This window comes from Nelumbo lutea, chromosome 5, assembly GCF_056320005.1.
Source record: "Nelumbo lutea isolate HS-2025 chromosome 5, American lotus-T2T, whole genome shotgun sequence".
NCBI classification, from domain to species: Eukaryota; Viridiplantae; Streptophyta; class Magnoliopsida; order Proteales; family Nelumbonaceae; genus Nelumbo; species Nelumbo lutea.
The window spans coordinates 77,755,491-77,769,773 of NC_142688.1; positions in this window are offsets into that span (position 1 = coordinate 77,755,491).

Consider the following 14,283-nt stretch of genomic DNA (forward strand, 5'->3'; position numbering starts at 1 on the left):
TTTACTTTATCACAACCTACTTTTGATAATTTTGATGATTCTATCATTCCTACTTCTATCATTAAGGGGATCAAGACTGAACTTTGTGGAATTCCAACAGAGGACAAAATTTAATATATATATATATATATACTCTCTTCTCCATTGGACCTTTTGAAGCCCCCCAAGCAAGATGGAGTTCATGCCTTATTCTATTAATACTATTGGTCAAAAGTAGGGTTGGAGTTATTTTTTTAACCCCAAACTTTATTCCAGGTGGAAGGGCAACCACCTTAAATTTTATTAACCATTTTCAAAAGGAAAATTTGTAAAAACAATGGAGTACTTAGCCTGCCTTGCCCCATAACACAAACATACATAGCTCTCCCTCATTATCTTAGGCCCACCCAAAGAAAAACAAAGAAAAAAAGCCTACCAAAACCTAATTAATTCTAAGGATAGGCAAACTCAAATTATCTTCGTAAATAAAATGAGCCAAATCTCTAGGAATTTGGGAAAGACCTTGAGAAAATTGAAGCAATTAATGATATAGCTTTGATCCTTATTTGCAAAAAAAGAACCTAGGGATAGAGCATCCTAAAAACCTACAGCCAATAAGTCTCTCAAATCTCCCCTAAAAAGTTGTGTCTAAAATTATTGCTCTCAAGCTCAACAAGTATATGGATGGTCTCATCTTCCCATTTTAGAATGCATTCTCCCTGGGCAAACAAATTCATGATAATACAATCATTGCCTTTAAATAGTACACTTAATGAAAAGATGAAAGGGAGGTATGACAATTTTTTGTTGAACATAGATCTTTCAAAAGCTTATGATAAAGGTGAGTGAGAATTTTTGCTTAATTTAGAACCTTTCGCAAGTTTTCTCTATCATTTAAGAATGCATCACAATTACTACTTATTATATTCATCTTAATGAAACTATGGGAAAAGGTTATCCCCTCTCTCCATATCTCTTTATCCCATATATGGACATGATTTCATGCCTTTTCATGCACAATCTGAAAAATGGCTCTCTTTATGGCTTCAAGCTTGTAAGAATTTTCCTAAAATTAAACTACTTGTTCTTCGTTGATGACATCGTATATTTGGATGGTTCTCAGAATAAAACATTTGCCAAGTGAAAAATATTCTTAGCAAGTTTAAAAGATTCTTGGGGCAACAAATATATCTCTCAAAATCCTCCATCTACTTCAATGGCAATGTCCATCATTAAAGAATGGCTGAATTAGCAGAGGTAATGGGAGCGAGCATCATGAACGATAAGAAGTATCTTGGTATACTATTACTTCTTAACTATAAGAACAGTGAAACATGGAAATTTGTTATAGGTAAATACCAAAACAAGCTTAGAATCTGAAAATTCAATTGCCTCTCACACGTAAGGAGAGAAGTGCTTATAAAATCACCATCTCTTCTCTTCCCTCCTATTATATGGCAACCTAGTCATTTCACCAATCTACTTCTATGAAGCTTAACCCTATTTCTCAAGATTTCTAGTAGGGCTTTTGTTGCCTGGTTAGCATATAACCTAAAAGGGGGTGAATTGGGTTCTCTCATTTTTCTAAGAAAACTGATCTCCTTTTTGAACCTTTAAGTGCAAACTTATTCTTATGGAAAAACATTAATGAAGAGAACTAATTGATTGAAGTGAAAGTGTGTGAAACAAAAATAGAGAACAAGGAAATATATAGTACACACAAGGTTCATATAAAGGTTTGACCAAACCCATCCTACGTCCTCTCCCCAAGTACCCTACCTAATCCTTTCCACTAAAATAGACTGAGTTTTTAGGTGCCAACCAAACCATACATTGCACCTCTATCCACTCCTTAAAAGACTCAATCCCAATGAATAGTCTTATAGGTCCAACCCAAATCTTTTACATCTTCAAGATATTACATTGAAATATCAACACAATGAAGTGCCTCTCGATAGGCTAATAGAACAATTACAAGCAAAACTACCCAGCATACAAGATAACACAATGAACACTCTAAGATCAAATGGGGTTTTTCTCATCCTTTAAGAACAAGGGTTTTCACTCACTTAGCTCAAAAGTGACTCAATAATTCTACTTTTTCTAAGACTCACGAATCCCTCCTGTTTTAATTCTTAATAAACCCTTTGAATCTTACATGGTTGCATTCACATTCTTTCTTCTTCTCGCAAACTTTTATAAACAGAACAATATAGCCATTATTTAACCATTATTTGAACATTGAAGGCTAATCAATCTTATGTTGGAACACTTAAGAGATGATTTCTAACATGCTTGAAACACTTACCAAAGAGAAAAGAATCGTTAAAACTCAAATGGTCAAATAGAAATCATGTGAGAAAACTTTCTTCGTATATTAGTTGATTGCTATTTTTTAGTAGTCGATTACTTAGCTTACTCAATAATTGTCACCATAGTTAGTCTATTCACTATTTGTTGTAGTCAACTATTAAACAATAACTTCATAAATATGGGCCTCAGTTGTCATGGTTAGTCGATTCATCATTTGATGTGGTCAGCTATTCATCGTTCAAAACCTTAGAAACTTATATATTTCTTTTCCAATGATCCAAAAACTATTTCTTTAAGCTTCTAAACTTAGATAAATTACTTTTTAAGTTCAGGAACACCTAAGATCTAGACCTAATATTAAATGTTGGTCTCTAAGTTTTGGTTAACCTAGTTTGGTCTCATTTAAACCCATATAGTGTAACTTGCAATTGGTTACATCAAGTCCTAGAAAGATAAGAAACAATTTAAAAACCTTGGAGTTTGATGTCCTTTCTTTCTTTCTCTCCTTGGTAGCATTCTTTATTTTTGGAGAGTCTCCAATTCATCATTTGAATTAGCTTCTCTTCTTGTCTCATATCAATAAATACTTCTTTAACTTTTTCATGCTTTTCAAATCATTGATATTCTCAATGAGTTTGTTATCATCAAAACAAATAGGGACAATAGATTCTCTTTAGGAAAATAACATATTTATTTTTAGGGACTAGGGATGGTCAATGTTCATGGACAATAAAGATTTTGAGGATTTAGGGCATTCATGAAATTGTCATTCAAAATATAGTCCTTCTAATGAAGCTATATTGGTGATTTATAAACCAACATGACAATCTTTGGACAAGGCTCTTGACACTGAAATATATAAGTCATGGCTCCTCCTTTCAGAACATCAAAAAGAACTCAAATTCACCAACTTAGACCTTTTGAAGGGAGTCTAAGTGCTTATCTCAAAAGGCTTGTTAACCAATATTTATGGTGAACCTTAATTATTTCAAATTCTACCTAAAACAAGCTTAAATCATTGCAATCAAAAAGTGGCGAGTCTCATTGAATTTGAACGTGGAAGTTGGACTCAAGATCTCATCAAATCTTATTGAACCTTTGATAGCTAATCAAATTTTGAAAGTCAACCTTCTATCCTTCCCCTATGAATCTCAAGATCAAATTTGTTGGTCTCTTACATCACACGGAAAGTTTACTTGAGTTCCGATAGTCAGGATGTTGCAAAAAGAGAAAGTGGCTTCATCTAACAATCAACTTGTAACGAATCCCATGGAAGAAATTTTGGAAGTCTAGAGCTCACCCCAAAGATTCACTTAGAGTTGTAAAGTGATCATGTTGCTTGAGGGATGGCATAGCTTGACATGATATGGGTCGTTCTAGGCCCAACCCGTCACTGTAGCAACCGGACCATGCCAGGCTTGGATTTGGAGGCTTGTGGGACAGCATGGTACGGCACAAACAAGTGGGTTGTGTTAGCACGGGCCCGTGGCTCAGCATGGCATGGCCCACCTACTAGACTATAGTCATTGGGGGGTCCCCAATGGCTTTTTTTTACATAAATATCCCCCAACAACTATAAACATCAAGTTAGGGGGTATTTATGTATTTTGGATTTGGGGGAGGAAAAATGATAATAATGTCCCCCCAATAGTTATATAACAACTAGTTTTGGGGACATTTTAGTAAAGTGATAGTTAACTTTTAGAAATACCAAAATGTTCTTCCTAACAACTATAAAATCGCTAGTTTTTAAGGGTATTTTAATTAATTAAATTAATTTCAACTCCTACAAATATCCTTACCCTCCATCATTCTCATCACACCAACTCTCATACTCTCATATACTCTCTTAATCTCTTGCTCCCTAGTCCCTAATTCTCAACTTTATTCAAGATTCAACAAAAGGAAGGCTTGCTCAAGTATCTCAAGTTGGTAATTTAGGAGGCTTAAAAGCTTCATCAATTGAAATATAGTTGGGATTTTGGATTGGTGGAACGAGTAAGTTACAAATTTGTAATTAATTTTCATTTTTTAGGATTTTAATATTTAAGTTTTTAAAAATGGTCGATTCCTATCAAAATCAATTCCCTAACATGCTTAGCATTGAGGATGTATAGTCACAGTACAACAATACCGATATCATTGCTAGTCGTTCTATACTTGATGTTATAAGAGCCACCCCTAGTATTGCTACTAGGGGAATGAAAAGTCGAAGTTGCCTAGCTGGGTCTAGGAAATATTTACTATAGAAAATGTTGAGGAGAAGGAAAAAAGAGTTCTCTACAATAAATTAATCACAAATTAGGTGTACTTTTTTTGTAATTTTTAATACTACTAAGAAAAAATGAGACAAGAAAAGCTAAATATATTGTACATGTTGAACAACTGTTTTTATTAGCTAAAGACCCTAGGTTAGAAAAATTTTTACAACAATCAGTAAATCCCTAATTTAAAAAAAAAAAAAGGTTTCTAGAAATACAATTAGAGCAAATGTTTTAAAATTTTTTATTCCTATAACCAAAATTTAATTTCTACTTTGTCAACTCTTAATTCTAAAATAGCACTTGCATTCGACATTTAGACTTCCAAATAAAATATAAGTTATATTTTGTTACAAGACATTTTATTGATGAACATTGTATTCTACAAAAAATAATTTTAAGTTTTATGAGACTTGAATCGCCACATACTAACCCAATAATTGCTACAAGTATATTAAATATTTACATAATTATGGAATCAAAAATAAAGTTTTTTTTTCTATTACTTTTGATAATGATAGTAATAATGATTTAGTAATAAATATTGTAAAATCTCAATTAAAATCATATTTAAATGGTAAATTATTTCATATTAGATGTGCATGTCACATCTTAAATTTGTGTTCAATATGCTTTAAATATTATTTCTCACCATATTTAGAAAATTAGAAATTGTATTATGTACTTTAGAAGTTATGGTACAATAAAACAAGAATTTAAATATCTATGTCAAAAATATGGTCTAAAATATGGAAATTTTGTATTAGATATTCAACATAAGTGGAATTCCACATATTCTACATTAGAGTTGTATTTCATACAAAGATATTCTTACTAATTTTTATAATGAGAAAATGCCCCTTGATTTTATAATTAACTAATGATAATTGGGAAATTGCAATTTGTATAAAACATTTTTTACAAACCTTTTATGATACAAGTAATGAATTTTCAGGTGGTTGTTACTTAACTTCTTGTATTTTAGTTAATCATTGATTTATGATTAGTGAATACTTTTCAAAATATAAAGGTAATTTAAATTTTTAAAATATTATTGAAATAATGAAAGTTAAATTTAAAAAATATGGGTAAATTTCTTAAACTACCCTTATGGTTTAGCTAATTGACTAAGTGTACCCTTACTGTTTAAAAATTGACTAATGCTACTCCTATTGTTTCTAACAATTGACTAATACTTCCCTTATTGTTAATGTTCTGTCATAAACCATTTAAATGTGTATCATGTGGTTGTTATAACTTTCAAAAATACCCAATTTACCCTTATTATAACTTCCAACACCGGCACCAGCATCGGCATCGGATCTGACGGAATATCTCCTTGTCCCCTCTCACACCGACTCTGATGCATCGGCATTGGCATCTCCGGCACCGGCACTGCACTTTTGCCTCCTCTTTGAATTATTAAAAATTATAATGAAGCACGAGTAATGAAGAAACTAGAAAAAGATCAACAAAAGAAAAAACAAGAAATAGGTAAATATTAACGAAAGGAAAAACCAAAAAGAAAGAAAAAAAAAAGAATTGGACGATACGCGTAAAGTACAGAAATACGAACCAAAAAAGCAAAATTACCTACGACCCAGCAAACAGTTCCAGTAATTAAGTGACCAAATCGTCAGAAACAATCACAAGAGAACTGCTTTGGGGCGACTTTCGACCAAGAAAGGCATCTAGAAAAAAGATGTTTAACAATCACCTTAGGTTGGTTGTGCTGAGTGCTGAGACGACATAGTAGAAGTACTGGGGCTGAAGCCTGAAGCTCAACATCGGCCTGCACCTTCACTGGTGACGTGTGTCCCACGTTCGCTGCATGCTGTACATCGCAGTTGCGCACTCTATTGGCACTACTAATTTGGGTCCGTAATTTATTTTTATTTTTCTTTTTTAACATTGATTGAAATACGGAGAGGGAATTCTCTCTCGTGTCAAATTGGAATCTAAACATATTTTAGTGCAAAGTTTTACCCCAAATTAAATTTAGGGTTTTGATGAATCAGTGTCTGTTTTCCCTTTTCTTTGTTTTACTTTAAAATTTTGAAAAAGAATAAAGGGTAAAATAGTCTTTTTTGTCTTTCCGTTAATGGATGCTAACAATAAGGGAAGTATTAATCAATTGTCAGAAATAATAGGGGTAGTGTTAGTAAATTTTCAAACAGTAAGGATACACTTAGTCAATTAGCTAAACCATAAGGGTAGTTCAAGAAATTTATCCAAAAAATATTGGAAAATGTTTCTCTTCTATATTGTTAAGTTATAATATTAGATCATAGGATTAACAAAGATTAATTGTTTAGATGTTTTACTTGAATCTTAATGTGAAAATATGAGAATTGAAATTGGAACAAAAAAGATGAAATTAATAATTTATTATTTGAAATGTATAATTTATACAAATATCAATTATTATGACATAGGAGAACTTGTACAAATATAGCCTCTACTATTGAAACATCTAGTTCTAATAGTGGAGGAGAAAAATTTTAGTCAATAATAAAAAAGACAAAAACAAACTGCCACTTCATCACCAAGTTCATTCACTGAACTTAATTTTTTATTTACAAGCTAATTTTACTAACCCCTCTAGTGTTTACACTTCCATCAGAGTCTTGTTTTAGTGAAAGTACTAAGGCATTAGATAACAAGAGAAGTTGCATGAACAATGAAAGCCTAGAAATGTGTATATGCTTGAAAGATTTGTTGAATATTGAGGATAGACTACAAGATCGAGGGGGCCATGACATTTCACCTAATGTTTCACCATAAGCAAATGATATAGATCAAGGTCAAGGAGATGGAGGTGGAACTTGAAGAAAATAATGAAGTCAATATTTTTTTTTGTATACTCAATAATTGAATAGCATTTTTAAAATTATTGTAAATTGTGCTTTTCAATTTTATTTAAAATTTTCTATTATTCGTTATTATAAATTGTGTTTTTTTTTACTTTGTATTCATTAAATTCAAATGATATAAAATTTCTAAAGTTTTCTTTTCAACTTTTTGTCTATTTTGTATTTTGTTAAGTACTTTTTTGTTCATTTTTATTTTTTCCAAAGTTTGTATCATCTTTAAACTTAGCAAAAAATGAAAAAAAACAAAACAAAAAGAAAGACTTGGCCCTGGCCCACGCCCTGGCTCATAGCCTGCCCGACATGGGCTCACTTAGGCTCGTGTCGCATTCCATGTTGAGCTTGACTGACCCACTTAGGCCCAAATGTCGACACGACCCAACCCACTGTCATAGGCAGCCCACAAAATCATGGCGAGCCATACTGGCACAACCCACTTTATACAGTCCGGATCTTCTCCTTACAAAACGTGCCTCACATCGATCTCACAGCATGTCCTGGCCGCACATCAGAAACATCTCATGTACTTATATTTATTATTCATGGAGAGATGTTCCCAATACAAGGTGGGATGCAGCTTTGAGGTCGGTATGAGGCATACTCAGTGAGGAGCAAATAAGATAGATTGTTGGTCATACAAGGCATACTCAGTGAGGTCCTTCATACAATGCTTCATCCTTCATGTGGAGAAGTATGACACACATACTACCTATTAAATCCAACCTAGATTGTTGGTCAAATAAGATAGAGAGAGCATTTGTAGCTTGTGTAATATAGAAGAAGAGAACCAACAGGATCATCTCTTTTTTGCATTGCCCAACTATTCATTCTATTTGGTTTGGTTTGTGCATTGCCATTAGAAGCAAAATCCATACGGGTGACCTAAGTCTTTTCACTTAGAAGAGCAAAAGAAAACTCCCAAGAGTGACCTAAGTCTTTTCACTTAGGCTATGTTTGGTTTGAAGCAAAAGGTAGGGAAAGGAAGGGAAAGACAGGGAAACCAATACAAGGTTTGTAAAGGTTTCCCTACCTTTCCCTACCTTTCCCTTCCTTTCCCTACATTTTCCTTCAAATCAAACATAGCCTAAGTGTTCTATATCATCCTATGGACCTGTTAGAAGGCCCAATGCAAGAAAGTAATGGAAAATAAAGATATTAATCCTTCCTTAGTCATAGCACCGGTCCAGCCACAACTCTCTAAATCACTAAGGCTATGTTTGGTTTGAAGGAAAAGGTAGGGAAAGGAAGGGAAAGGTAGGAAAACTTATACAAGGTTTGTAAAGGTTTCCCTACCTTTCCCTTCCTTTCTCTACTTTTTCCTTCAAAACAAACACAGCCTAAGCTCTCCATCTTTGATCCTCCTCCCCCTAAAATGGTGAAGGCAAACATTGATGGGGCTAAAGGAAATTCACACTCTAGCCTTGGTAAATTCATTTTTGGAAGAGCTATTCAAACAGAACTCTTGAACCCCAAATTCTATGAAGCAAGAGCTTCTAGATAGGGCTGTTCATAACAAGACCCAAACCGACCAACCCAGTCCGATTCAACCCGAGTTGGCCAGTTTTTCTTCAGCACCGGTCGGTTTCGAGTTACAAAAAACATAAACCAATGGTTCGGTTGTGAAAACCGAAACCGAACTGACCCAAACCGACTTAGATATATATTGTATATATATAATATAGTTCAGATATTATATATATATATATGATATATTTCAGTTTTACTATATATAATTCAGTTTTAATATATATATTTGTGGATATTTCAGATTTATTTCAGAAAAATATATATTATATATATAATTTCTTATATATAAAATATCAGTTTTAATCCATCAAATCATTTATAATTTTCAGGCATCTAGCCTTTGCTTTGTTAGACTTGAATCCTTTACCGTTCACACTAAGAGAATCATTCACCAAACTGACCCAAACCGATTCAAACCGACCAGGTCGATTTTACTTAGTACTGGGTCGGTTTCGGTTTCATTTTTAGGTAAATCGACCAGATCGGGTCGGTTGGAAAAATGCTAGTAAACCGACCCAACCCGACCCGTGAACAGCCCTACTTCTAGAGCTGCTCTTTAGATGGCTAAGGACCTCAACATTTCTCATATTTGGTCAAGAGATGCACAAAAGATAGTTTTCATCCTATTGGATGTCAGTCTTGAAATCCCTTCCTTTGGCAGATGCACGTTGTATAGGTTTTTCTTCCTTACCTTTTCCTTCAAACCAAACATAACCTAAAGTCTCCTATGTCCCTCGTACAGGTAAACCCACAGTCTTTAATCCTTATTGTATATGTATTTTGAGCTTTATAATGTTTGAGGAGTAAAAAAAAAAGAAACATCACATAATTTTATTTTGATGGATTCAAAAACATAATTTGTTTTTGGTAACAAAACCATCTTGCTCTTCACTTTCAAAACAAAAAACTTAACAAAGTTTTTTTTTTTTTTTGATATGGCAATTTTGGAAACAAGTGAAAACAAAAACATAGGAATTTTCAAACGTTATTAGGGTCCATTTGGTTCATAGTCAGAATTGGAATTGGAATCGAAATCCATTGGAACCGGAATGACTCATTCCCATAGTCTGTTAGGTTCAGACAAGAATGGGAATGGGAAGGGGAATGGGAATGAGAATTGAAATCTGCAGGAATGGGATTTCATTACCAAGGGAGGGACAGAAAATGGCCATACCCTCAAATAAGAGAATGCCATTCCAATAAAAATGGGAATTGGATTCCGATTCCATCCAACCAGACAATTGGAATCGGAATATCCATTCTGATTCTGATTCCAAACCCCTATTCCCATGAACTAAACGGGGCCTAACTATATTGAAATTTTAGAACAAATAGATTCGATTTCAAATTTGACCAGACTACAACGCTACTTGGTCAATGTGTATAGTAATTTAAGGGCCACTCTTAATTAATTATTTTAGCCGCTATTGGCCAATGTGATTTTGCATTGAAAATCGTCCCTGTTGTGTGGATTGTAGGCTGCCATCATTGGTATCAAATAGGGATGAGTAAGCAAAACCAAAATACCGAATCAAATTGAAAAATGTCGAATCGAAATTTGGTTAATCTATCTATTTTGGTTTCAGTTTGGTATTTTAAAAAAATCGAAGGTATCAGTTTGATTTTGATTAATCAATATAGAAATCCGATGGTTAACCGAACCAATCGGTATATATATATTTCTATATATTTTATGTATATTTATATATATTATATATTTTTTATATTTTCTATATATTATAAATTAATAAATATGTATTATATATAAAGATATATATTTATAATATATAATATACTATTTATTATTTAAAATATAATATTATATACTTTTAGTTTTTTATATATTTATATATTTTTATAATATATATTATAAATATAAAAAAAAAACCAAAAAAAATTTATGATTAACTTAACTGGTCAACCGGTTAATCGATTGGTTTCGATTTGGTTTCAGTTTTTGGTTTTCCAAAAACCTGTAATCCTGATTTGATTTCAAAAATAGTCCCATGGTTCGATTAATCGAACCGTGAGCACCCCTACCCCTAGTATAGATAAGTGCTTGTTTGTCGTAGAAACCAGGTACCTATTTCTCTTTGAACAAGCCTTTTCCATGTTTTGTTGGCAATATGATTGTTGTCCACATTATCTCCATTCAATACCTCTATAGTTGTTTCTCTTATTAGTAAGATGAAATCTCATAGTTGGAATACTGTGTACACTTGTTCACGACATCATCCGTTGTCAAGGTATCATGAGTTCTATTCACTTCTACAAAACATATTGAATTAGAGCTTCACCACTTGGCATATTTGTATGGATTCAACAATAGTAGACCATCATGGGTCCGAGGTCCCTAGGTCCAAAGCTTCATAGACCTTCGGGTTCATGGTCTCTTGGATTTAAGGACTAGGGCCTACACAGAGCATCTTGATTAGAGAGCATGGCATGTAGAGATTCATCAATAACAAGCCATCCCAAACCTTCACGGGTTTGGGTTTCTATGTATAGAGCTTCATAGACCTTTGGATCCAAGGTCTTCTGGAATTAGGGATTAGTCTACATAGAGATTCTTCACTAGAGAGCATGGCATATAGTAACTCGTCAACAGTATGCATGCCTTCGTAGACCTTTATGGGTCCAAGGTCTCTTGGATTTAGGGATTAGTCTGCACAAAGCTTCTTCACCAGAGAGCATGACACATAGAGTTCCTTTCTTGACCCCAAGGTAAAATAATTTTTTATAGTACTAAAATTCTTATTTTATTTACATAGGTGATGGCTTTTTTCTAGTTCATTTGGTCATAATGTTCCTTCATCATCTCCTATATCTTCTCTACCAAAGAACTTGCCTCAAGTAAGGTGGATGGTGGAGCACAAGGATCCCACTTTAAAAGGATAATTCCTTCACTTTTCTAGTGTATTGGTAAAAAACCATGGATCAAGGAGTACTCATGCTACTCGTGATCACCGAACTAGGGAGAGGACTGTGAGTCACTCCCAAAAGCCTAAGGGCCATAATGCCGAGCTGACATATGACCTTGGCACTACGAGTAAGTCCAAGTCACCTCTTTGGCATGGGCAGACAAGTCCTAGTCGCCTCTTCGGCATAGGCAAATCAGCCCTCACACATAAGGTATAAATAGTTCAGGTATAAACCCTACGACATCTAGCCCACCTTGGCGTATAACAGTAGGTTGATCCCATTCGAGGTCAAGCCCGACGGCACGACCCTAAGGAACAACCAACACCTAAGCAAGTAGCCCGTGAGTAGACAGGTCGGATATATACCCTATGATGTCTGCCCACCTCGGCGTACAATAATGATAAGTTACCCCTACTCGGACTCCAACTCGTTAACTCGACACTTCGGGGTAACCAACACTTGGAAAAAATTTCTTCGATATCCCTACTCCTATTTGGTTTAGTTTGCCAGTTCGGGAGTTGCTCATACTTAGAAATTTTTGCACAAAAATAGTCAAAATGTTTTTTTTTTCATTGATGTAAAAATTTTGAGTACAAAGGACAAACTTTCACTATAAACTGAGCTCAAAGGCCCGGGGTATACATCATAAGGGTCCAAGAGAAGAGGCAAAAATTATGCATTCGGACTGCTAGGCAGGTCGGTCTCCATATCATCCTCCTCCACGTCCTCTCGACCTGATGGGCCCGCCTCTGGGACTTCATCATCGCTTTCCTCTTCGGAGGAGCCGGGCTCTTCGTTCGTCACCTTCGCCAACTCGGGAGTAAGGTCAAACATATAAACAACTCCGAGGTTCAGTTCAGGAAACTTCTGCCGCATCAAATATTTACACAACTTGATGCCGGAACAGTAAGAGCTTAATCCATACTCAACCCGGAGGTTGTGAAACTTCAAAAACTCCTTGAAGTTATCAATGACGCGCTCCCTCTCTTCAGCTCATGCCTCTTGAATGGCGGTCTCAAAGATTTCGGTGCGCTCTCGGATCATTGCTTCAAGGTTCTCGTTCTCGCGCTGAAGCTTCCCCTTTTCCTCAATCAGTGTCAGGATCAGCTCCTGTTGACTCCGAGCTCCCTTCTTAGCCCGAAGAACCTTGCCCCAAGCTATGTCCAGCTCGTGGTAAAGTTTTTGTGCCTTCTCCTCAGCTTCCCGAGCTTGCTTCAGGCAGAACTCGGACTGATAGACCAATGAATGAATGGCAAAGTTCACCTAGCAAAGGAAATAGAAGTAAGTACATTTAAAAAAGCAGACAAGGAAATGAAGTGTAAAGTAAGAATACTCACCACCATGCAATAACTGGCAGCCCATACTTCGAGCTGACTCGTAGGCATGTTTGCCCACTCTGTGACCTCGGCAGGAAAAATGGCATCCTTACTCTTGAGCAGCTCGAGCCAAAGGGTCATTATACTTTCCTTTGGGAGCTGAAGCTCGAGCGCGGGAGTGCTCTCTGGTTCATGAGGCAGAACGCCTTCGTCCTGGTCTTCGTCTAGGTCCACAATGGGAGGCTAAGGATGGACCTCCTTCTTCGGGAGATCGGTAGAGATCGGCTCCAGCGCAGCGACCTTGGATGGAACAGGGGCAGAAGGACCGGCCTCTCGACAAGACTTCTTTGAAGCCTTCCTCTTCTTCCCTCTCTGGAAGCTCTTGAGAAGGTTCTCAGTGTTGACCTCTGGCATGGCTACTACAAGAGGAAAAGAAAAGGTTAGTCACGAACTAAAGAAAATTTAAAGTAAATAAGTACCGAGGTGAAGACCTACCAGGAAGGCTCAACCCAGCTCGCACAAGCTTCTCCTCGGCCAAGAAATCTCTCATCTCCAGGCCGAGGTCCCTCCAGGATTTAACAACCGCCCTAGTCTCCGCGTCTAAGCTTACTCCGGGATCTTTGATAGCCACCCTCCAGTGAGTCGGGAAGGGCCATCCCTCAGGATTCCGAAGAAAAAAGTATCTTCTCTTCTAGGCTGGTACTTTATTCGGGCTACCGAACAGGATTTTAAACCCGGACCGAGGAGAGATGTAGTAACTTTGCTGGGTGTCCCCGCGCAGACAAGCGAAGTTCTTTTTGATCGAGCAAATTGAACTAAAGACGTCTAAGGACAAAGGTCAGTTGTATTCGTGGAACATGGAGATGATACCTACTATGGTCCGGATAGAGTTCGGGTGTAGTTGGTCGATGGTGATGTCAAAAAACTTGATTATTTCTATAATAAATGGATGAAGCGGGAAGCGCAGCCCAACTACGAGATGCTCTTCGAAAACCATGAGCTCATGGTGATCATGAGACCAAGGGTACTGACTTAAAGGAATGCTAAAAACTAGGCTATCAGGGAGACGGTAATGAGCTACCAAAGACAGCAGCC